A 23,145-nucleotide genomic window follows, 5' to 3' on the forward strand; every position below is an offset into this window, starting at 1 on the left:
ATAAAGAACAATGAAAAAAGAAAGAAACTTGGTCTCATCAATCTCAAACCATTTGGGCTGTCAATATTATCCTCCTACACTGTGCATTAAGTGGCACATAAAGCTGAAAGTCCTAGAAGGCCCTACTGTTGACTTGCTTTACTGGAAAGTAGTTAGTCTCTGTTAGGAATTTTTAGACAATAGTTAAATCTTGAGAATTATTACAGGTTTCTCTGCAAAAATGAATATTTGAAGTTATTCATGGTATCCAGAAAGCGATCAGGAGTCAAAACATTAGGATCAAGGAAAGTGGCCTTAGAAAGCATGCAGGGAGACACTGTCCCATAAACCGTTACCTCTGACATTGCAACTAGATATGGGTGAAAAAGTGACAAACTTTATAACAGCCAAGGTCACAACAGGATCTCTAGGCAAAAGGGTTGGATCTGTGGACTTAACTAGAAATTATAAGTTCCTCCTCTGGTCCTGTATTTCTCTTTGCTTATATCTAAATCACTAATAATATCTCACCATAATTTACTATCTGGTTTCAGCTGTTATTATTGGCACTTAAAAATCAAAAATGGTGACTACATTTCGGACAAAGTAATACACAGGAAAATGGTAGCAGCCTGGTGGGCCTTGTCCAGGACCTTCAGAAAGCAGCTCAACCAAAGAGAGATGAAAAAGTAGCAAGTGGCCAATTGGAACAGAAAACGTTATACCCCCAAGAGTTCTGTAAGATATGGGAATATTCTTTCATTGGTCAGGATGTGCCTAACCTGACTGTGGGAACAAATGAGGAAATGGAAAAACAGGAGTCCTCAAAGCACAGTAGAAGGAAAGAAAGGATTGATGAGAACAAGTTGCTTTATTAGGTGAAACATGACCTTAAACTGATGAAACTGTGATATCATATTAAGATCCAACTCAATCAATTCATATTAAGATCCAACTCAATCAATAATGATTCATTCAAAATGGCAGTCCATGTGCTGAAATAAAAATGTGATAGCTCAAGCATGAAGGAAGATTAAAAAACAAAATGCAGAATTAATTCCGTATTCTATGAGAACAGTAATAAATAGAATAAATTTCTTAATTGTTAAGGAGAAAATAGTTAAGTGCAAAAGAGCCTCATTAGACTTTGGATCTGGGCCAGTGTTTTCTCATTATGACACATTTTGGGGCATATGGATACAAAGATCTCTATAAACTGCCCGCATTTGTTCAGGAAAATGGATAGGGCAGCCTGCTGACTGCTGAATGCTTGTGTGAAACTGCCTGGGTGCACAATTTTGATGCCTCTGGGATATCACGTTCCATGCTTGTGCTTGCCAACTGTATTCAGTCTGTCTGAAAACAAGAGGAGCATAAACAGGGTCTCTTGCCTAGACTTGTCTTACAAATCACATTCTTGGACTGATCTTTCAGCAGCTGCAGTTATGCTTAGATACAGGAATAGACTCATCTCCCCTTCCCACCACCACCACTGAATATTCTGTAGGATAACTGTTATGCACATCCTCTTCATTTCCTCATTCATTAAATATTTGTTAAGTGCCTGTGATGGTATGGTGACCCCATGGAACATGGAGGGATATTTCTTCATTTGTCTAGGAGCCTGATCCAGGCTCAATCCAGATCTGAAAAGCAGATCATGTCAGTAGATTCATCCACAAGCTGCTTGACCATGGGCAGCCAGCGGGAACTGTTTGATAACACCAAGATACTGCAAGCACCCATACCGATCCCAGGAGGGGCTTTGCTGAGTCTAAATTATGGAGAGTGGGGTGAAATCTCTCTTTGAAGGGAAAACAACAATGATGTGTATGAGTGTTAGAGACTTTTTTGCATTGAATAATATGTGTTTAATAGATATAATTCAGGTAAGTAATTGCTCTTTCTTTTCCACTGCAATATGAGTTTAGTAGAGGCACAGTTTTTTGTTTTTGTTTTTTTTCCCCCTCCATTAACCATGTAACCTCAGTTTCTATAACTAAACCTTTGAAATATGGAAGGCTTAGTTGAACTATAAAACAATCTGGGGAGGCAGATGTGACATGAACCCCATCTTGTAGATGAGAAAGTAAAATCAGAAGGGTTTCTTGACTGGATTAAAAGCAGACACATAGCTAGTATGAAGCATAGTCCCTTTACATGGCTGCCTTCTCTCTCTCTAGGTGTCTCAAAAGCTAAGACTACAGAGCAACTACCTGTTGGTAGCTTGTTCTCATAAATGAGATGATGAGGAGCTACTACCAGAGAGAACCCAATAAAACCTGACATTAAGAAAATGCTGTTTGAAATACAGAAAAATCTGAGAATAATGATTCATTAACTTTTAAAAGGAGTCCAACACTTTCCTGGCTGACCATAACTTGAGGGGTATGAACAAGGATCTGTCAGTTTCATTAAAGTTGCTTTCTGGAAACCTCAACAGCTTTGATAAATGTTAAAATAGAAAAATTTCTAAATGTTGTGTCTTCCTCCCCATAAGTCTCCCTGTTATTTCAGTTCATTTTTTATTCACATGACACCTATTTCACAGTGATCCATTTAATTGACATGGTCCTTCATAAGCACGCAAGAGAGGCAACTGAAATTAGATAATGCATTCCTACTTTCGATAACCTTCATTGGGTCCCTGTTCATCCTAAATTTTCCTATTTTAAAATAATTATAATTCTCATAAAGGAATTCTAGATTTCAATACTAGCTACATTTTACAAAATGATGAAATGATAAAAGACGGCATTCACATATGTCTAGGATCCATTTTGAACTGCACAATTATATTTTTATGATTATGTTAAGAGTGCTATATTTTTTTCAGTGGCTGAAAAGGCATAAATATTATGAAGTGGATAATGTAAACAACATGTGTCTTTGAATTTGTACCTTTATCAGAACTCTCAAATGCTCCATTGATTAAAAGCAGACAGGTAAAGTTTCCATATCTGCTACTCTAATGCAGCAACCTTGAAATAATCTAAAGTGATAAAAAAAAAGATCATCTTGTGGATATGGATCTCCTCTGACCTACTCAATAGTCACACAATCTTTTATTTCTAAAACTACCTGAAACACAAAGATAACCCAAAGTAACCTTAAACTCACCTCCAGGACACCCAAATGTACAATTTACCCAGGTTCCTTTCAGTTTTATTTACATTCTCAGACCTTCAAGAGAAGAAGAAAATTACCAATAAGGCTAAAAGTGTCTCCAGTACATTTATTTCCACCCTTTTTTTGAACACTCAGGAACTGTATGAAGTGGCTTAGAGGTGGATTGCTTTCCAGTTTTTCCCTGGGCACCACTTTTCAGATATTGGCAGACTCTATTGACAGTGATACATTGATACATAGTCTATTGACAGCTTCCAAATTGTCAGAATAGAACACTTTTTGAGGGAACCTGAGAGTTCTTATTCACATACATTGATTTCAACAGAACTCCCAAGTGAAAGTCAGAAAAATTCCTCCTACATGTGTTGTTTTCTATTTTTTTTCTTTAGTAAGGATTGGCCTATGCTCCTTTATGCTTGGTGGATGTAGGTCAAATCTTTATTGGGAGAAACATTTGTACTTCTGCTCTCTGGGCTCAGAGGTTATAGAAACTATGAACAAAGCATGTGAACTGGGCAAGTGGCTTAACCTCTCTGTGCCAACATTTTCTACTTTTGAAAATGGAAATATTGTTTACCTCATAAGATATTGTAAAGTGAAAATCATTTAACAAATGTACTTTTAGGATGATGCACAGCATTCTATCCATAATGTAAGAATTTGAATTATTATAACTCACTATACATACATTCTCTTTCATTACTGTGGGCATGACTGATGTCTGCTTTCCTCCATATAAAAAATTTTCTGTTAATTTTGTTGATAATGGACTTTGTGTAATCATTACTCAAATATTTTTTTCAGGTAAGAGATTGATACTTGTAAAGTTTAAATAATTTTCAACTATTGCATTATATTAAGTTTCTTAGTCTAAATTTCAAGAGCCTCCACATAATTGTTCCTGCTTATTCCTGTACCCCAACATTTATCCATGTTCCAAATAACAAACTCACACTTCTCTCAGTTCTTCCACATCATGTTATCCATATTTTGATATTAATATTACCTCTCCCTAACAATATCTGTCTTAATTTCTCCTATTCTTAGTTCTCAACTCAGATTTTAGTTTGGTCATGAAGACTTCACAAGATTTCCCAGTGAATTGGATTCTTACTATATTTAAGTATTTTTTCTCTCTCCCTCTCTCTCTTCCTTCTTTCCTTCTTTCTTCATTTCTTCCTCTTACTACAAATCTTTTCTGTAGTTATTGGGGAAAGATTTACACATAACAAAATATCCAGATACATCTTACCCACAGTTTCATGAATTTTGAGAAGTGTGTATGGCCATATGATTCAAACTCATATCAACTTATAGAACATTTCCATCTTTCCAGAAAGTTACCTTAAACCTCTTGTCAATCTCTGCTTCTGTTAGCTTTGCTTGCGGCAAGACTTCGCAGAAAGGGATTCCCTTTTGAATATTAGTTTTGAATATTAGTTATGAATCAAAGTCCTATGTTTGTAACTTGATAATCTAGGGATGACACAGCTCAATATTTAATATATTTTAGATAACAAATTTATAAAATGTTAATTTGGAAAAAGAGGTAATGAAAGTAGAGAGAAATTAAATTACAGACTCTAGGCCAAACTTTTACAGAAAATAAGTTTGAGATCTCTTAAAATTAAAGATGGCTGAATCAATTTTCAGTTGTTTTTATATCATTTAGATCCTCTTCAGATGCACAGAACTATTAATGCTCCTTTGCTCCACTCTAAACTTATGGGAATACTATTAGAAGAAAGAAAAACAATATTCAGTTCAGCAACTTGAACTGGAAAGGAGATAGAATCTGCAAAAGGCAAAGCAAAACCATGGTAAAGAGGTTATCAGAAAGAGAGAATTAGAGAAATACAATTCCCCAATTTAGAAATTATTCAGAATAATATTCAATTTTCTAACATTGGATCCTCAAGCTAACTTCAATAAATATCAAAGACGTAGGAGTCCCCAAGTGTGGGAATTAGGCATAACTTAGTAATTGACAAGTAACATACTTCAAATGACAATCTTCTTGCTAATTGGGCCCCATTTTTCCTCCTGCTGTTTACCTTGAATCATGGTTTTCTGCATTTTCCCACGTTTTACCCCAGATCCTTTGACCTTACCTGTACTTTTTCTGGCACATTATTTTCACTCTGTTCTGTTAAATCTTGTATTGATAACACAGAATTAGGTATAATGTAGTTAGTCACTCTGCAAATTTTTTAAGGTGAGTAAATCACAGCTGGAGGATTGGGAGACAGTTGTTTCACCTAATACTGGAATTTTAGAACACCCTGACATTTAAATAGGTGCTTCTCATTTTGTTTCCATCGTACATACTTTGTTCTTGGAAACAGTGCTTATCCTACATTTCACACATGTCTACATTTACTTGGGAGTCATAAAAAATAACTCAAGATCTTGAGAAAAAATAAACTGAGAGTCCTTCATCTGGCCTTCCATTCAATGTCTGCTTAGAGCCATCTAAGGGAATTCCCACCAAACAACTTTTACCATGTTTAAAGTTAGCTATGTAACAAATTAACACAATCCAGCAGTTTAAAGCAATGCTCATTTAGTTTCTCACAGTTCTTGACTTCAAACTTTCAGGTATTCTCACCTGGTTTTCTCAGGGTCTCATACGACCAAAGTCAAGATATGGCCTGGACTGGATCCTTACTGTGATGTTCAGGGGAATATTCTTGTAAGATCATTCAAAGGGGTAGAATTCAATTCCTGGGACTGTTGTCTATTTCTAGAGGCTGCTCCAAGTCCTTGTTCTGTGTCCCTCTTCACCTTAGTCAAAGAAGCCTTCCTTCATATTGAATTAATTCCTTTTCTCTGACTTCCTGCTCTGTTATCAATTCAAGAAAATGCCCTGCTTCTAAGGGAGTTACAGTTAGGTCCACTCAAGTAGTCTCCGTATGTTAAGGTAAATAGATTAATTAATTTAATTACATCTGAAATTAATTTTGCTATGTAACTTAGCAAAAATTATCAGAATAAAACAAGAGGAGACAAAGGCAATGGAATGAAATTTAGAATTATACCTACAATAAGTATCTCTAAAAGGCCATATCGTGTAGCTTTGTCCATACCGTACATTATGCTACTGCTACTAAGTTGGTACTATTTATTTAACATCTATAACTAAATAGTCTTTGCCAAAATATGTCATGATGTCAAAACACAGGGTATTTCCAATCCCATTTGGTTAAGTGTCTAATGTGCTGTTGCAATATATGGAATAAAATACACTCAACATTCCCAACTACATATTCTAAATCTCTAGATATCAAACATTTGAAATATAACCAGCAATCACTTGGTTTGGTTTTAAAATAAAGATTCCATTTTAAAAAACACCCAACTGAATGTTGACTACATTTAAATAATCCACCTTCAAGGTCCTGTGTGTATTTCCTTTTCAGAACCCTTCTGTGTGCTTTAAACACAATGCTAGAAATACAAAACAAAGTATTTTTTTATTGTTTGTTCTATTTAGTTATACTTGACAGCAGAATGCATTTTGATTCATTGTACACAAATGGAATACAGAGTTTCATTCCTCTGGTTGTAAATGGTATAGAGTCACACCATTCATGTAATCATACATGTAGAGTAATGATGTTTGTCTCATTCCACCATCTTTCTTCCCCCCATCCCCTTCCTTCCTTTCACTTCCCTCTACACAATCCAATGTTTCTCCATTCTTTCCTTACCCCATTTTCCCCCACTCCCATTATGTATCAGCATCCACTTATCAGAGAAAACATTTGGCCTTTGGTTTTGGGGAATTGGCTTATTTCACTTAGAATGATTTTCTCCAACTCTATCCATTTACCTTCAAATGCCATAATTTTATTCTTCTTTATAGTTGAGTAATATTCCATTGTGTATATATACCATAGTGTCTTCATCCATTTATACATTGAAGGGCATCTAGGTTGGTTGCACAATCTAGCCATTGTGAATTGAACTGTTATAAACATCAATGTGACTGGGTCACAGTAGTATGCTGATTTTAAGTCCTTTGAGTACAAACCGAGGAGTAGGTCAAATGGTGGGTCCATTCCAAGTTTTCTGAAGAATCTCCATACTGCTTTCCAGAGTGTCTGCACCAATTTACAATCCCACTAGCAATGTATGAACGTACATTTTCCCCCATATCCTCGCCAACACCTATTGTTGCTTGTATTCTTGATAATAACTATGAGATGAAATCTTAGAGTAGTTTTGATTTGCATTTTGCTCATTACTACATTTTTTCATATACTGATTGCTTGTAGATCTTCTGTGAAGTGTCTGCTCATTTTCTTAGTCCAATTATTGATTGAGTTATTTGTATTTTTGGTGTTAAGTTTTTTGAGTTCTTTATAAATTCTGGAGATTCGTGCTCTATCTGAAGGGTGTGCGGTGAAGATTTTCTGCCACTCTGTAGGTTCTCTCTTCCCATTATTTATTGTTTCCTTTGCTGGGAGAAGGCATTTTAGTTTGAATCCATCTGATTTATTGATTCTTGCTTTTATTTCTTGCACTTTGGGAGTCATGTTAAGGAAGTAGGGTCCTAAGCTGACATGATGAAGATTTGGTCCTACTTTTTCTTCTATTTGGTGCAGGGTCTCTTGTCTAATTCCTAGGTCCTTGATCCATCTTGAGTCTTGTGCAGGGTAAGAGGATTAGGAGTTTAATTTCATTTTGCTGCATATGAATTTCCAGTTTTCACAGTACCATGTGCTGAAGAGGTATCTTTTTCCATTGTATGTTTTTGGCACCTTTGTCTAGTATGAGATAACTGTATTTATGTGGGTTTGTCTCTGAGAATCCTTTTTTTTTTAATTTTTTTTTTTTTTTGCAGTGCTGGAGATGGAACTCAGGACCTTGTGCTTGCAAGGCAAGCACTCTGCCAACTGAGCTATCTCCCCAGCCCTGTCTCTGAGTCTTCTATTCTGTACTATTGGTATACCTGTCTATTTTTGTGCCAATACCATGCCATTTTTGTTATATATCTCATAGAAATAGAGAAAACAATCATGAAATTAATGTGTAAGAATAAGAGACTCAGTAGCCAAAGCAATTCTTCACAGGAATAGTGAAGCAGGAGGTATCACAATACCAAACCATAAATTATACTTCAGAGCAATGATAACAAAGTATTATTTTTTCCATCTTTATTACGTACTTCATTTTCAATGTATTTTTTACATTGATCAGTCAGTATAACATCTAGAGTTAACTATGAATGATGTTTTGTGGGTCACTGAAACCAAATTCACCTTCAAATGATAAATATATAAGAGAGCAGATAAAACTCCTATGAACAGAATTCAAAATCAACTTCAAAGCAAATATGAAGGGGAAATTCTAAAATCACTCTGAGCTAAAGTGACAGTATCCATGTTTACATTTAAGATATATATGTATACTAGAAAACTCATGTAAATGCACAGAGCTTACTTAGCCAATTATTATTCAACCATCTCAAACTTCTGAAGTCCAGTATGCAGAAATATTCATATATTCTTTTGTTTCACGCACAGAGTTTATATAATAGGCAAGGTAGAACTCTTAAATCAAAGAGTCCAAAGTATAGCCAAAGTATACATTAATGACACAACTAAAATAATCTTTATATTATTAATCACCATGATAATGATTATAGATTTTTTTATGTATGTGATCTTGGAATAGTTATTAAAATTGTCTAGACTTCAATTATCACATTTGTAAGACTGATATTGTATTTATGAAGTTGACTTTAGAACCAGAGAAAATGTGTTTGTAATATTTGATGTATGGTAGGCACTCTATAAATTAAAGTTATTAGAGCATTTTATTATTAGCTGTGTTTTGAAGTATTTTAGAGAATCATTAACTATTATTAGACAAAGTTTAATAGAAAAACTATACTTTTAATGGTTTTCTATATTTGGAATAATTACAAAAATATCATAATGACTTTAAATATTCTGTATTTTTGAATATCCAGGGCACTTATGAACACATTCACTATGCTGATCACCCTGGACTACAGATATAAAACATGATCAAAACAGTTCTACAATATACATGTTCTTTGATAAAGCACTTTTAAACTTATGAAAATTGAAAATGATTTTCTATTTCAGGGAACTTAGCTGTACTTGGGAGATAAATGCTGATTCCTCTTTGCTACCATGTTGCAGACTTAAATGCCATTGAATTTTGTTTGTTGTTTTGGCCTTTCCATGCCTAGGTTTTCATAGTTTTTTCATTAATGAAGATTTTCACTGGGATCACAATTAGTTCAATAATTAGTCTTACCAGTGACCTAGCACCTCAATTTCCCTTTTGTCAGAATTTATATTTGTGGTGAATTTCAAGTAACCAACCAATTGACTAGTTTCCTAGAGATTTGAAGCACTGTTTCCAATCATCTGATTTTCTAAATTCAAGTCATCCTCACACAGTTACCCTTTGTCCTTCAGTTATTTCCTGGACAGTGCTGTCTCTACACTTTGTTTTCACATCCTGATGCTGGACTACATCATGTACAACTCAATATAAAGTAAATGCAAATATTTTTTAAAAATTCCTTAAGGATCCTCCCATAGTTTCACATGCATTTCCATATTTTGAGCTAGGAAATACATTTTAAATCAAACTAAATAATACATCCTACCAATTTGATAAATGAATCTGGAGGTTATAGGTAAGTCATACAAATTCTCCTACCATGCAGGAGATTCCAGGGATAGTCATAAGGTAATAAAATAACTTTACACAATTTACTCCCCTTTTATCTTACAAGAAATATTACCCCAAACCTCTTGGATTCTAAAAGATGAGTTGAAAGACAAGAATAAAGGAAAATGAAGTCAAGTGTTGGAAAGATTGAGAGACCTAGTTCAAACGAATGATCTAAATGTATTATTTGGACTGAAAACTCTTAAGTCACATGGCAGAAAAAAATTTCAGCATGTCAGTGGGCATATGAACCACGTAAGTTATTTCCAACTAAAATGCCAAGAATATGTAGGGCTAATGTCGTCAGTCATTGGGACGTTGGTCATGGAAGCTCTTCAAGCTCACAGCCCACATGGTATAGAAAGTGTGAGTACAATGTGCTCCTTTCACTTACTGACACACCCACTCTTTAACCTCATCTTTTGCTTTCCCAACTAGTGCTCTTGAGAAGTGGCCACCTTTAATGTTTCTAATGGTGTCAAGATGGCCACATTTGGTTATCAAATTAGATAGGAAAATACTTCTTGGTCTTAAAAGCTTTCTATTCTATAAGAATAAAATTATGTAATGTTTATGACTCAAATCAGTTTTATGAGTTGTATGCCAACATAAAACCTTATAAAATGCTGAGGAAATAAAATTCAAAGATTCAAAAATAGAATCTGGCAATACAAATTGTGTATATGTATTCAAATATTATACTGTATCCCATAAATATGTATAACTGGTATGTGTTAATACATTTTTAAACTATTTGAAGAAATGAAGATGCTGACTACCCTGGTTTAATAATTACACATTAAATACATGCATTGAGTTATTCATAAATGTATGCACTTAAAATAATAATAATTAAGAAAAAAATTTAAAGAATTTGGAATAGTTCCTAAAGAGTATATATTTAAGGTATAGTTTTTGCAAAATATACTTTTTTCAGAAAACTGGAAGCTGGGTCCTGATAGAAACTTCTGTTGAGGGAGAAAATGTCTAAAAAATGTTTTTATGGCTAAAAAATTCTGTCTTTTCAAATTAACTACAGTCATATGTCAGAGAATAGTATATATCCAACTACTAAATCTCAGAGGAGCATCATTAACCTTCCTGAAAACAATTGACAAAAGGCATAGAGTACTAACGCTGGAGATGAGAAATGTAACATTCCCAGACTGCATAGACATAAAAAAATATGGTAAAGAAACATCTTGAACAATATCATGCAAGTTAATTTGACAAGTTAAATGACTTGGACATATTCCTGAAAAGATATAAACTACCAAAGTTCAATATATTAGTCACGGTTCTCCATAGAAAAGAACCATCAGGGGATGTGTGTGTATTGATTGATCGATTGTAAGAAATTGGCTCATGTGATTTTGTAGGGGATCTGAAGATAAGTTGGGAAGCTGATGACACAGATAAACCAATAGTATAATTTCTGAGTTCCTGTCCCCAAACTAGCAGATAATGAGATTCAGGAAGCAGTGATGGGTCAGTATGAGTACAAAGGTTGGAACAAGCCTTTGTCAGCAGGAGGAATTCACTCTTATTTGAGGAAGTATTAGGCTTGCTGATCATGAAGATCATGCACATAAGAGAGAGCAATCTGTTTTGCTTATTCTTCCAGTTTGAAAGCTAATCTCATATAAACACTCTAGCAGAAACATACAAAAAAAACTTTGTTCAGTATCTATTTACCTGATGATCCAGTAAGATTGACATAATAAACCAACATACACATTTAAGAAGAAATACATAACATGAATAGTCAACATCTGCCAACCAAATTAAATTTGTTATAAATTCTCTTACCAGGAAACCTCCATGCAATATGGTTCATTTGTAATTTCTGTGAACTCTTAGGAAAACAGTAATAATTTTACCTAATGTCTTCCAGAAAATTGAATAGGCAGTAAGAGTAGTAAACTCATTCTGTAAGACTGGCATTATTTTGATAGGAAAACAGAAAAATCTCGTACAAGAAAAAATATTATAGACAAATGCTCCACATGAATACAGATGCAAAATTTCTTAAAAAGATCATATATCGTAATACATAAAATAATCTGTAAATTCCAAGTAGATTTAATCCCAGATATGTGAATTTTTTAACATCAAAAACTTAATAAATTTAATTTTCAATATTAATAGGCTAAAAAAATCATATGATCAAGTGAATGTGTGCAAACAAGCCTTTTACCACATCTAATATCATTTGATAATCAGAATTCTTAATAAATCAGGAATAAAAGAAAGCCTTTTAGCCAATGAAGTATATCTTTGATAACTGATGGTTTACATTATACTTGAGAATGGTTAACACAATACTTTCTTTTTAGGAACAGAAACAAGACAAAGAGACCCTCTCTTGCCATGTTTCTTTAACATCATGTATGATGTTACAATTAATTAAATAAAGCAAGAAAAAAGGAATGAAACGTTTGGAAAGAAGAAATAAAAGCTATTTTATTCCTAGATAAAATAATCAACAAATTGAAATTCAATTCAATCTACAAAAATATTATTAGAGAACAGGTAAGAATTGAGTTTATCATGATTGTAGGATAAAAAAACCTAAAAATTATATTTCTAAATAATAGCCAAGAACAAATGAGGTTAAAAAATTTTAAATTATGATAATACAAACATTTAAATTAAGGTTTTAGTATAAATCTGACAAAATATATGGAATATGTACACAGGGATTACAAGAGTTAATATTGTAAAATTGTCAGTACTTTCAAAATGACCTATGGATTCCATGGAAACATAAGTTTACAAATTGGCAAACTGATTATAAAATAATATGAACACAGGATAACGAGAGAATAGTGTACCCATCTTTGAAATGAACAAATTAGAAGAATGTAAAATTATTATAAACCTATAGTAATCAAGAGAATATGTAATTATTTTCAAAATTGAAAAATCATTTAGTGGAAAACAGAGTTCACAAATAGACACGTATATGACTAATTAATGTAGTATAAATACAATATCAATGAAGTGCAGAAAGAATCACCTTTTTAGCAAATAGTACTTGAATAATTAAATATTGAAATGAAAAATAACAAGACAATTCATACTTTTGCAGCACGTATACATATCACCTCAAAATGAAACATTGATCTAAATATTATTCCTAAAATATAAAAATTTCATATAAAAGCATAGTCCTAAGTTTGGGAGGAAAGACAATATACTGAATTATGATCCATAAAAGAAACAGTGATAAATCAAACTTCTTGTAAACTAAAAACTATGTTCTTCAGAGACAGTGTTAAGAAAATGACAAGATAAGTTCAAGTCCGAAACAAAACTTTCTGGAGGCAATTATTTGCTAAATGATCTTTTATACATAATAAGAAAATAACCTGAAAACTCAATAATAAGACAAATAACCTAAAACATTTAAGAAGGCACTTCATCAAAGAAGATATATGGATGGAAACTAGCACATAAAATATGCTTAAATATTGGTTATTAGGGAAGTGTAAGTGAATACCACAAGATAACACTGTATATCTTTTGGAATCTCTAAAATAACGTATGACATATCAAGTGCTAATGAAGATGAAGACCAATGGGAATCCTCATACACTGCTCCCAATAATGTAAAATGGTACAACTAATTTAGTCTGTACTCTGGCAGTTTATAAAACTTTGACCATACAACTGCATTATGGTCTAGAACTATTTATTCAAGAGAAATGAAAGAACAGTATTTACTACCAAAATGGAAATATGCAAATGTTTATCAACAAGTAATGGATAAATAAAGTTGTGGTGGGTTCATATAATGGAATACTTCTTAGCAACACAACAGAACACACTGCTTATGAATCCATGCCACATCACAGATGGAGTTCAATATGAATATAATGAAGTGAGTCAGAAAACAGAATTTGTTAGCTTTGTAAATTATTTATAAATTTGTAATTACCATACCATTCCACTTATATAAAATTTCTATAAAAATCATAACTACACAATTTTTCTTATATGTTCTTTAGAAAATGAAAACTGATTTATAATGACCAAATAAATAAAAGCTTCTGCAGAGTTTAGAGAGGTGAAACTCAGAGGATTCAGGGAGACATGAGAAAACTTTTGTTGGTAACAGATGGGTTCCTCTTCTTCAAGGTAGAGGCTTTTTTCCTGGAGATTCATATTGCTTCACTGATGATATTTTACATATGTACACTGTTCATTTTATAAGAACTGTATTTGAAGAAGCTATAAACAATTAGACAACATGAACACATTTTTAAAGCCTCCTTCAGAGTTTTGGAAACATTCAGTTAAAGAGAGGCTAACATACAAACCTCTTTAGATTTTTTTTTATAGACCTATAAAGCTTAGAAGATATATCTAGACCTATAATGACCAATATCTTGGTCCTTAAATGAAAGTGGAGTATGATTTTAAAACTCTAAGTTCAGACACTTTTTAATGATTGAGGCTGTACCTCACCATCTATAATTGTGTGGCCAGAGGCATTAGAATGATTGATTAGGCGATCCAAGATGGCGGACTAGAGGGTGACTGCATCTCCAGTCGCTCCACATCCCAGGAGTTAAGAAGGGGAGACATTGAGAGACTCGGACTAATATAGAGCCACGGGTGAGTCTGCCCACTGGGTAAAGCTCGGCCTGGGCAGCAGGCACAGATAGAGGTGGCTTATCAGAGCAGGGCAGGGCAGTTAGAGTCTTCCCCAGGTAGCCTTCCACACTCCGGCGGTGGACTCCTCACACACGGCCAGCCACACGGTGCAGGGCCCCAGTGAGAGCCTTTCCGCACAGAGCCAGCTCCAAGCCCTGGAACCAGTAGGGGGCTAAGGGCAGCTTTCTTCGGAAGCACTGCATTATCAAGTTCCTCCAAGACTTCAGGTTACTGAAGGTTGGGAGGTGATACACTGGAAATCCACTGGGACACTATAAGCCAATAGAGGAAATCTGCAATATCTCAGGGTCCCACTAACAGCCGAACAATATGAGAAAACAAGGGAAGAAAATGTCCCAAAAAAACATAGATACTATATCAAGAAAACCCAATGACAGCACAGCAGAAGAAATGTCAGAAAGGGAGTTCAGAATGTACATAATTAAAACAATCAGGGAAGCAAATGAAGAGATGAAAGAGCAAATGCAGGCATTGAAGGAGGAGGTGAAAGAGCAAATGCAGGCATTAAATGATCGCACCAATCAACAGTTAAAAGACCAAATACGGGAAGCAAGAGATCATTTCAATAAAGAGTTAGAGATACTGAAAAAAAAAAACAAACTGAAATCCTTGAAATGAGGGAAACAATAAACCAAGTTATAAACTCCATAGAAAGCATAACCAATAGGATAGAACACATGGGAGACAGAACCTCAGACATTGAAGAAAAAATATTTAATCTTGAAAACAAAGTTGGCCAAACAGAGATGATGGTAAGAAATCATGAACAGAATCTACAAGAATTATGGGATATCATGAAAAGGCCGAATTTAAGAATTATTGGGATTGAGGAAGGCTTAGAGAAACAAGCCGAAGGAATGAAAAATCTATTCAATGAAATAATATCAGAAAATTTCCCAAATCTGAAGAATGAAATGGAAAACCAAGTGCAAGAGGCTTATAGAACTCCAAATATACAAAATTACAACAGACCCACACCAAGGCACATTATTATGAAAATACCTAACATACAAAATAAAGACAGAATTTTAAAGGCCACAAGAGAAAAGAATCAAATTACACTCAGAGGGAATGTAATTTGAATTACAGCAATAAGAATATCAGCAGATTTTTCAATCCAGACCCTAAAAGCTAGAAGGGCCAGGAACAACATTTACCAAGCCCTGAAAGAAAACGGATGCCAACCAAGAATCTTATACCCAGCAAAACTTACCTTCAAATTTGACGATGAAATAAGATCCTTCCATGATAAACAAAAGCTAAAGGAATTTACAAAAAGAAAGCCAGCATTACAGAACATTCTCAGCAAAATATTCCATGAGGAAGAGATGAAAAACAACGATGAAAATCAGCAACAGGAGACGCTAGCCTAAAGGAATAGCCAAATAAAGGAGAAACCAAATCATGTCAAAAAACAAATATGATTCAAATGACTGGGAATACAAATCATATCACAATAATAACCCTGAATGTTAATGGCCTGAACTCATCAAACAAAAGACATAGACTGGCAGATTGGATTAAAAAGAAAAATCCAACAATATGCTGCCTGCAAGAGACTCATCTCATAGAAAGAGATACCCATAGACTAAAGGTGAAAGGATGGGGAAAAACATATTATGCACACGGACACAGCAAAAGAACTGGAGTATCCATCCTCATTTCAGATGATGTGAACTTCAAGCCAAAACTAGTCAGAAAGGATAAAGAAGGACATTACATGCTGCTTAAGGGAAGCATAAATCAGCAAGACATAACAATCATAAATATCTATGCCCCGAACATTGGCTCATCCACGTACATCAAACAAATCCTTCTCAATTCCAGAAATCAAATAGACCACAACACAATAATACTAGGCGATTTTAACTCACCTCTCTAACCACTGGGTAGATCTTCCAAACAAAAATTGAATAAAGAAAACATAGATCTCAATAACACAATCAACAATTTAGACTTAACAGACATATATAGAATATACCATCCAACAAAGAATGAATACACTTTCTTCTCAGTAGCACATGGATCCTTCTCTAAAATAGACCATATTTTATGCCACAAAGCTACTGTTAGCAAATACAAGAAGATAGAGATACTACCTTGTACTCTATCAGATCATAATGGATTGAAATTAGAAATAAATGACAGAATAAAAATAGAAACTTCTCCAATACCTGGAGATTAAATAATACACTATTATATGATGAATGGATAACAGAAGACATCAGGAGGGAAATAAAAAAATTCTTAGAAGTAAATGAGAACAAAGACACATCATATCAAAATCTCTGGGACACTATGAAAGCAGTACTTAGAAGAAGATTTATTTCATGGGGCGCATTCAACAAAAGAAGTAGAAATCAACAAATAAATGACTTGACACTACAGCTCAAAGTCCTAGAAAAAGAAGAGCAGACCAATACCAAAAGTAGTAGAAGACAGGAAATAGTTAAAATCAGAGCCGAAATCAACGAAATTGAAACAAAAGAAACAATTGGAAAAATTAACAAAATAAATAGTTGGTTCTTTGAAAAAATAAACAAAATTGATAAATCCTTAGCCACACTAACAAAGAGAAAGAGAGAGAAAACACAAATTACTAAAATTCGAAATGAAAAAGGAAACATCAAAACAGACACGAGTGAAATACAAAACATAATTAGAAGCTATTTTGAAAATCTATACTCCAACAAAACAGAAAACCTCGAAGACATCAACAAATTTCTAGAGACATATGAATTACCTAAACTGAACGAGGAGGACATACACAACTTAAATAAACCAATTTCAAGCAATGAAATAGAAGAGGTCATCAAAAGCCTACCAACAAAGAAAAATCCAGGACCAGATGGGTTCTCAGCCAAGTTCTACAAAACCTTTAAAGAAGAGCTCATTCCAATACTCCTCAAAGTATTCCATGAAATAGAAGAGGAGGGAACCCTCCCAAACTCATTCTATGAAGCCAGTATCACCCTGATACCTAAACCAGACAGAGACACATCGAGGAAAGAAAATTTCAGACCAATATCCTTAATGAACATCGACGCAAAAATTCTCAACAAAATTTTAGCAAATTGCATACAAATATATATTAAAAAGATAGTGCACCACGATCAAGTGGGTTTTATCCCAGGGATGCAAGGTTGGTTCAACATTCGGAAATCAATAAATGTCATTCACCATATCAACAGATTTAAAGTTAAGAATCACATGATTATTTCAATAGATGCAGAAAAAGCATTTGATAAAATAAAGCATCCCTTCATGCTCAAAACACTAGAAAAAATTGGGGTAGTGGGAACATTCCTTAACATTATAAAGGCCATCTACGCTAAGCCCATGGCCAATATCATTCTAAATGGTGAAAAACTGAAAGCGTTCCCCCTAAAAACTGGAACAAGACAGGGATGCCCTCTTTCACCACTTCTATTCAACTTCGTCCTTGAGACTCTAGCCAGAGCAATTAGACAAACCAAAGAAATTAAAGGGATACGAATTGGAAAAGGAGAACTCAAACTATCCCTGTTTGCTGATGACATGATTATATATTTAGAGGAACCTGGAAATTCCACCAGAAAACTTTTAGAACTCATAAGTGAATTCAGTAAAGTAGCAGGTTACAAGATCAATGCTCATAAATCCAATGCATTTTTATACATAAATGATGAATCTTCAGAAGGAGAAATTAGGAAAACTACCCCATTCACAATAGCTTCGAAAAAAATAAAATACTTCGGAATCAATCTCACAAAAGAGGTGAAAGACCTCTACAATGAGAACTACAGAACACTAAAGAAAGAAATTCAAGAAAACCTTAGAAGATGGAAAGATCTCCCAAGTTCCTGGATTGGCAGAATTAATATTGTCAAAATGGCCATACTACCTAAAGTGCTATACAGATTCAATGCAATTCCAAATAAAATCCCAATGATGTACCTTGCAGAAATAGAGCAAGCAATTATGAAATTCATCTGGAAGAATAAAAAACCTAGAATAGCTAAAGTAATCCTCAGTAGCAAGAGCGAAGCAGGTGGTATCGCAATACCAGATCTTCAACTCTACTGCAAAGCAATAGTAACAAAAACGGCATGGTATTGGTACCAAAATAGAAAGGTAGATCAATGGTACAGAATAGAGGACACGGACACAAATCCAAACAAATACAATTTTCTCATACTAGACAAAGGGTCCAAAAATATGCAATGGAGAAAAGATAGCCTCTTCAACAAATGGTGCTGGGAAAACTGGAAAATCATATGCAACAGAATGAAATTAAACCCCTATCTCTCACCCTGCCCAAAACTCAACTCAAAATGGATCAAGGACCTCGGAATCAGACCAGAGACCCTGCATCTTATAGAAGAAAAAGTACGTCCAAATCTTCAACTTGTTGGCTTAGGATCAGACTTCCTTAACAGGACTCCCATAGCACAAGAAATAAAAGCAAGAATCAACAACTGGGATAGATTCAAACAAAAAGCTTTCTCTCAGCAAAGGAAACTATCAGCAATGTGAAGAGAGAGCCTACAGAGTGGAAGAATATCTTTGCCACTCATACTTCAGATAGAGTGCTAATTTCCAGAATATATAAAGAACTCAAAAAACTCTACAACAAGAATACAAATAATCCAATCAACAAATGGGCTAAAGAAATGAATAGACACTTCACAGAAGAAGATCTACAAGCAATCAACAAATATATGAAAAAATGCTCAACATCTCCAGTAATAAGGGAAATGCAAATCAAAACTACCCTAAGATTTCATCTCACTCCAATTAGAATGGCGATTATCAAGAACACAAGCAACAATAGGTGTTGGTGAGGATGTGGTGAAAAAGGAACACTCATACATTGCTGGTGGGGTTGCAAATTAGTGCAGCCACTCTGGAAAGCAGTATGGAGATTCCTCAGAAAGCTTGGAATGGAATCACCATTTGACCCAGCTATCCCACTCCTCCGCCTATACCCAAAGGACTTAAAATCAGCATACTACAGAGATACAGCCACATCAATGTTCATTGGTGCTCAATTCACCATAGCCAGATTGTGGAACCAACCTATATGCCCTTCAGTTGATGAATGGATAAAGAAACTGTAGCATATATGTACAATGGAATTTTACTCTGCCATGAAGAATGATAAAATTATGGCATTTGCAGGCAAATGGATGAAATTGGAGAATATCATGCTAAGTGAAATAAGCCAATCTCAAAAAACTAAAAGAATGAATGATCTCACTGATAAGCGGATGAGGACATATAATGGGGGGTGGGAGGGGTTAGCATTAGGTTTAGTGTTAGGTTTAGGGTTAGGGATAAGGAGTGTGGTAAGAATGAAGGAAAGAAGGACTGTATAGAGGGAAAAGAGGGGTGGGAGGGGTGGGGGGAAGGGAAAAAAATAATGAATCAAACATCATTGCCCTATGTAAACGTATGATGACACAAATGGTATGCCTTGACTCCATGTACAAATAGAAAAACAACATGTATCCCATTAGTATACAATAATAATAAAAATAAATAAAAAAAACAAAAAAAACAAAAATAAGTAAATAAGTAAATAAATTATTGTGACTTGAAAAAAAAATGATTGATTAAATAAATGGCTCATAAATCATAAATGGTGGGGCTATCAGAAACTCAACTATTTATCACTAAATAAACTCCTCTAAAATAATAGGTACAATTAAATAATTAGCCAAATCATATGTGTATAAAAAAACTAGAGACACTTTTCTATCACCTTTTATTCTATTGAATCATTCATGAAGAACCTGGGAAAGGAAGTTTAGATTTTAGACTAGGAAAAAAATGTCCCATATTAGAAATAATTTTAGAAAGAATCAAGGATGTCCTTTCACAATTAATGTTCCAAAAATAGGAAAAAATGGCTGAAACTTTTTTGGATTATTACTTTCTTTCTTTTCCCTTTTTTAGACACTGGCAAAACTTGGAAGTATTAAAATAAAATACTTGACACTTTTGAAAAATTGTGAGATAGATAATTTTATGCATAATTAATAGTGAAGCATATGAGGGATTAGAACAAATAAATAACTTGCTCACATCTTGGTCAGTTAATGTTAAAGGTGATACTTAAACTCAGAACCTGCTGACTCAAAGTCCGCCCTCATTCTTCCTTCTATTAGATATGGAAATTGTGAACAACAAATGTGGGATTTGTTTTTTCAGTTCTGTGAAAAATGACTTGTAGTGGTAGGTTAGTAAATAATTTATGAATGGGGCCATTCTTTCTGATTTTGCTGTTTTTAAAGGGCATTGACTTATCAGGAAAGTTCAAAACATTAATTTTAAAAAATGTATATTAGGTAGTCAGTAAGTTATGAAGACTTTCCTTACAGATTTTGAACTGTTAAATGGAAAGATAAATGGAACATTTCTTGTTGAGACAGAATGAGCATGAACAAAAGAGTAAGTGGAAAGTGAGCATGATGGACTGAAGATCCTGCCCAGGGAAAGATAGGGACCAGTGGAAGTTCAGGCGGTATAAATGGAAAGGGGAGTGATGAGAGGAAATATGAGAACATTGGACACATTCACAGGTCAAAGAGGTCACCATAAAAAATTAAATACGATTTACTGACATATCTGGCAGTGGCTAAACATCTTTTTTTTTTTTTTCTCAACTATTGAGAAAAACAGAAGAATGAGGACAAAAAGGGTGTGTTTTTCAGAAATAAGAGAGGTAAGTGAAAGGTGTGTTTAAACAAATATTACAGAAGCATCAGTGATCAGAGACCAATGAGACCAAGGAACATGAAGGATCTGGGCAGAGCAGGGAGCAGCCTGACTTTCATGTGCACTGTTTGCTAACTTCATGCTCAGACAATTTTAACTCCTAGATATAGCAGCCTAAGCAATCATCTGCCTGGGAATTATTTTGTGCAGATGGAGAAACTGAGTCCCACTCAACAATCTTACCAATCCGCTTATGTTTCCTGCCTGCACTTGGCTGCATTTGAACGTGCCCACATCATTTTAAGGCAAGACTATAAGGACCATGTCACCTGGAAGGAATTAATCTTATTTTTGTCTTTACTAATTTCTTTGATTTTGCATGCAAAAAACAAAGCAGGAAATGAGAAGGTAGAATTAAATCTCTTTAAACCTTTAATCCCCTATTCATTTGAACCTTTTCTATTCAGCAGAAAACCATCTTAATCCACTCAGTAGCATGAGAAGTCCCAAAGAAGGGAATACTCAACTTAACTACCCAGTGATGGATGGGAAAATGTTTACACATAAAATACCTCAAATGACATACTGTATTTCAATACTGTTAACATTTTTCAAGTGGGTTGTATTGTATGCCACTAAAAAAAGTCTTCTAGGAAATATTCTGAATATAAATTTTGAATAAATATTATCCAGCCCAGGAATCAGAGACTTCAGCTCAGTTTTGCCACTCATTCGCTGTGTGACAGTGGTTTCTTAGCTGTTTCTGTGCTGTAAGCTTCATTTAGGGAAATGAAACAGGTGTTCTCTATTATCCCATCAAAATTTCAGAGTTTGTAATATAGTATAAAGAGATAAATGGCAACTTTCTACAGACTTACACCAAAATGGAAAACCCTCTTTACATACTCCCAGTGTCTGTTGCCCTGTCCACCTCACCTGCCAACCCTCTTCCACCTTCCAGCTGAAACAAATGTACCGCAGGCTTGTTCTCCACTATGTCCAGGGCTGGGTCCCTCAGGGCATGAAACTTGGGATATTTGTGAGTCTTAACTTTTTTTTTGGATGACTTTTCAAGTCAGTCAAGAGGCAGATCACAATTGTTGCATTGTTTCAACAGATATATATATATACATTCAGACTTCATGAAGTCCTTTAAAAAATTTTCATTTATTGTGAAGTTATTTAAAGATGGACACTTATCATCACCACTGGCAAAGCTATCACAATTCAGAAAAGATGTCAAGTCTAATCTTTAGAAAATAGCAGATAAAAACAGGAAATCAAGAAGAAAAGGTTTCTGGCAAGAAAATGCAATTAGTTTCCTTTGTATTTTTTTTCCTGCAAGTATTTAATCTATTTTCACAAACTATCTGAGAAGATGTCCCATAATTTCGATCTGTAAGTAAAGTTTGAGGGTTGCATGCCTTCCTCTTTCTTAATGTTATTAAATCAATAAACATTTATTAAGACCCAGAATTCTCAGACATCACATGAGAAACCAGAGAGATAGGAGGTTGAATAAGAAGCATTTTTTACCTCCAGGTCAATCTGTAGTGAAAAAGGCAGGTCTCAAACAGAAAGTTACCAAACACAATTAGGGTGCAAATAGAGTACTGTGCAAGGTGTCACTAAGGACAGAGAATAGGTGACAGCAAATTCTGCCTGAGAGACAAGAACAATTTCACCAAGAAAATGGTTTTATTGAATAAGAGATTTTCCCCATTAAGAGTGGAAATTTCCTTGCAGAGAAGGTCGGAGGGCTCTTTGCAGACACAATAAGGACAGCAGAGACAAGGAGATGGGGGACCAGATAAGAGCACTGAGAGAACAGATTATAATTTGATGCTGATGGGACATAAAATTGCTCACAAAAAAAAAGGTGGCATGAAGAGACTAACAGAATTGATGGGGACAATACTACACAACACCTTGTAAGTCAACCTA

The sequence above is a fragment of the Sciurus carolinensis genome, chromosome 11, assembly GCF_902686445.1.
Source record: "Sciurus carolinensis chromosome 11, mSciCar1.2, whole genome shotgun sequence".
NCBI lineage: Eukaryota > Metazoa > Chordata > Mammalia > Rodentia > Sciuridae > Sciurus > Sciurus carolinensis.